General features: G+C 43.6%; 1 protein-coding gene across 2 annotated transcripts in view; it reads right to left on the bottom strand.

Annotated features, from left to right (window-relative positions):
- RPTOR (regulatory associated protein of MTOR, complex 1) overlaps positions 1 to 3,846 on the bottom strand; it is a 322,527-nt gene that overhangs the window by 195,896 nt on the left and 122,785 nt on the right. The gene's annotated exons all lie outside the window — the stretch shown is intronic.

Genomic DNA, 3,846 nt, shown 5'->3' with positions numbered 1-3,846 from the left:
CATCATGAGAAACGCTGGGCTGGAGGAAGCACAAGCTGGAATCAAGATTGCTGGGAGAAATATCAATAACCTCAGATACGCACATGACACCACCCTTACGGCACCAAGTGAAGAACTAAAAATAAAAAGTCTTTTGATGAAAGTGAAAGAGGAGAGTGAAAAAGTTGGCTTAAAGCTCAACATTCAGAAAACTAAGATCATGGCATCCAGTCTCATCACTTCACGGCAAATAGATGGGGAAACAGTGGAAACAGTGGCTGACTTTATTTTTCTGGGCTCCAAGATTGCTGCAGATGGTGATTGGAGCCATGAAATTAAAAGATGCTTACTCCTTGGAAGGAAAGTTATGACCAACCTAGACAGCATATTAAAAAGCAGAGACATTACTTTGTCAACAAAGGTCCGCCTAGTCAAGGCTATGGTTTTTCCAGTGGTCATGTATGGATATGAGAGTTGGACTATAAAGAAAGCTGAGCACTGAAGAATTGATGCTTTTGAACTGTTGTGTTGGAGAAGACTCTTGAGAGTCCCTTGGACTGCAAGGAGATCCAACCAATCCATCCAAAAGGAGATCAGGCCTGGGTGTTCATTGGAAGGACTGATGTTGAAGCTGAAACTCCAAGACTTTGGCCATCTGATGCAAAGAGCTGACTCACTGGAAAAGACCCTGATGCTGGGAAAAATTGAGGGTAGGAGGAGAAGGGGACAACAGAGGATGAGATGGTTAGATGGCATCACTGACTCAATGGACATGCGTTTGGGTAAACTTCAGGAGTTGGTGATGGACAGGGAAGCCTGGTGTGCTGCGGTTCATGGGGTCGCAAAGAGTCAGACGTGACTGAGTACTGAACTGAACTGAACTGAACTGATACTGTTTAAACGTTTAAACGATTACCTACAGAAGAAAGGGGGACACAGGATGGCAAGGATGGGAATAGAAGCCAGATTTGAATCCACCTGTCAAAACAGGGAACACGGGTTTGATTCCAGGTCTGGGAAGATTTCACATGCCATGGAACTAAGCCCATGCACCAAATCAACTGAGCCTGTGCGCCTAGAGTCCGTGCTCTGCAGCAAGAGAAGCCACAGCGAGAAGCCTACTTACCACAACTAGAGAGTAGCCCCCGATCACTGCTGCAACCACAGAAAGCCTGAACAAAGCAATGAACACCCAGTGTAGCCAAAAATAAATAAATACGTTAAAAAAATTTTAAGCAGTTCTTTAAAAATTCTAAGTAAAATGAGACAAATGAACCTAATTGTGTGTTCAGTTGGCTACACAACCAGGCAGACAGGGACTCTTCATTGTGACTGTATCTACACTCTGATATCAGAAAGAACTGAACACACTTCATGTACAGTTGGCAGTAATGGTATCAGAAATGCTGGTTTTGCTTCTGGAAAGGGCTGAGTGTAGGGTGGGATGGTGTACCCAAGTACTTCAACATCAGTACTTAGGTGGTGTCCACGAAGAACGTCAATGCTCAGGGTGGGAGAAACAGATACAGCTTTAAGACCCAGGGGATTAACTAAAACCTTGCAGTCCTGAAGCTGAATCAGCAAGAGCTCAAAACGCATTCTGTCTTTAAAACAGAGAGAAAGAGCACACGGTAGAGACTGCGCAGGAGCAGTGGTCACCTTCAGGCTCAGGTTAGGCTCTAAGTAACAACGCCTATTAGGGGAAACCAGTGAACCCTGGAGACTTGACTGAATTCAGGCCTGGAGCAGAGGATGTACAGAATGAGTACACAACATCCTGTCTTGTCATAGGAGATAGGAAAGAAGTGATCAAAGACTTCTAGACCTGTAGCAAAGAGAACCAGGAGGCAATTTAAAGAGGCTTTAAGTGGCCAAAGAGAAAACATAAGCATCAATGATTAACAAACGCAACAAACTTTTATTGCACATGAAAGATAATGGAATGCATACCCCGTACCCATTACCTCTGGGAGAAGTGCATTCATTATTTTGCAGTGGGATAAAAAAAAAAATAAGTATTCATATTGGCTTTCCTATATGAGCTATATCTCAAGATACCGAAATAATAGATGAGAGGAAAATTTCCCTTCTTAGCAATATACGAGTTAACAGACAAAGGGGAATAATAGAGCACCACCTTTTTACAACCTCCAATGGATGGGTCCAGGTAATGATCGCCAGTGGCTGCTAACCTTACAGAGAGAAGACAAACCATTCATCATACATATCCTAAAGGAAGTACACACCATCACCTATGGAATGTTGTGTCCCCAAAGCTCCCTCCAACTGGAGGAATCTGGTCAATCCTGAGGGGTGAGGGAAGGGTTGGCAGAATTCAGGTTTCAAGGAATTCTATAGGGCACATAACCTGATTCCTTCAATCAATATTTGCAGGAAGAAGCAGAGATGGATAATTGGAACAGGATGGGAGAAGGGGCTTTTTAGATAAATTCTATGGATTAATAGGGTAGATCAATCAGTTATAATGTATCCACCTTACTTACATTCTGATTCAAATAAACAAACTGTGTATGCGTGCGTGTAGTTTTTTAAAGTCATAATTACCTTCAAGATACACTGAAATATTTACAGATGAAATTATATGATGTCTGGGATTTGCTTCGAAATAAGCCAAGGGAGTGGGTAGGAGAGGGGGGTGGGTGGTGGTGTAGATGAAAGAGGACTAGAACAAGTTGATAACTACTGAAGAGAGATGATGGGGAGATATGAAAATTTTCCACAATAAATTAAAATTAACTCTGATGCTTTAAAATTAACAAAGGAATAAGCCACAGAAACAAACAGGCAAACAAGCAAACAGCATTTCAAAATGTTGCCATAATTAAAACGGAACTCCCCTAGAATTGTTTTTATGCATAACTTAATGTAAAAATTGGCTATTTTTGATTAAAATTTGCTTATATGAAGCATTTTGGAAAGACATCTAAAGAAGGTGTTCAGACAGGTGAAAAACTTATGAACGTGTTTTTACCAATAATCTGAAAGATTAACATACCTGGGAAAAAAGTTTCATAAACATAACACAGATATTGGTATTTCTCAGAAACCCATCTAGTGTTTCATACACAGTAAGGAAGTATAATAATGGTTCAGCTTACTCAGAACTAGTGTTGATTTTTCACCGTGGGTCACATTTCCCAGCTGACCAACTAATGCCGTTTTGCGCAGCCAATGCCTCTAATGGGGTTGACAAAGCACTCTGGCCACATCATCTCCTCTGTCTGCATTACAAAAGCACTCACCGTCCTGCACTGGAGGCTAGACTCTGGGAGCAGGCCTGTACCCCATCATGCTCATTAGAGGCCAGCAAGCCAGGGGAGCACAGGACAGTGGGGGCACAGGGCCTGCCATCCCTGCCAGGCAGTCTGTGGGTTCTGTGAGTAAACAACTGAGTGACCATCATGCAAGCTGAGGCACGTAGCGGTGTCTCTAGAAGCAATGCTGCCATGCAGTTGGTGCTGTTTGTGAGTGAGAGGAGTATCAACTGGCCTGGGGAGGTATCCTACTTGCTTTAAAGAGCGAACTAAGGAACTGGAAGGAATGATGCTAAAGCTGAAACTCCAGTACTCTGGCCACCTCATGCGAAGAGCTGACTCATTGGAAAAGACTCTGATGCTGGGAGGGATTGGGGGCAGGAGGGGAAGGGGACGCCAGAGGATGAGATGGCTGGATGGCATCACCGACTCGATGGACGTGAGTTTGAGTGAACTCCGGGAGTCGGTGATGGACAGGGAGGCCTGGTGTGCTGCAATTCATGGGGTCACAAAGAGTCGGACACAACTGAGTAACTGAACTGAACTGAACTCCACTGAAGGAATGCAACAAAGGTCCGTCTAGTCAAGGCCT

The sequence above is a fragment of the Bison bison genome, unplaced genomic scaffold, assembly GCF_000754665.1.
Source record: "Bison bison bison isolate TAMUID 2011002044 unplaced genomic scaffold, Bison_UMD1.0 scf7180017864371, whole genome shotgun sequence".
Taxonomy (NCBI): domain Eukaryota; kingdom Metazoa; phylum Chordata; class Mammalia; order Artiodactyla; family Bovidae; genus Bison; species Bison bison.
Note: the sequence above shows the minus strand (reverse complement) of the source record. Positions and strands in the feature narration are given on the sequence as shown.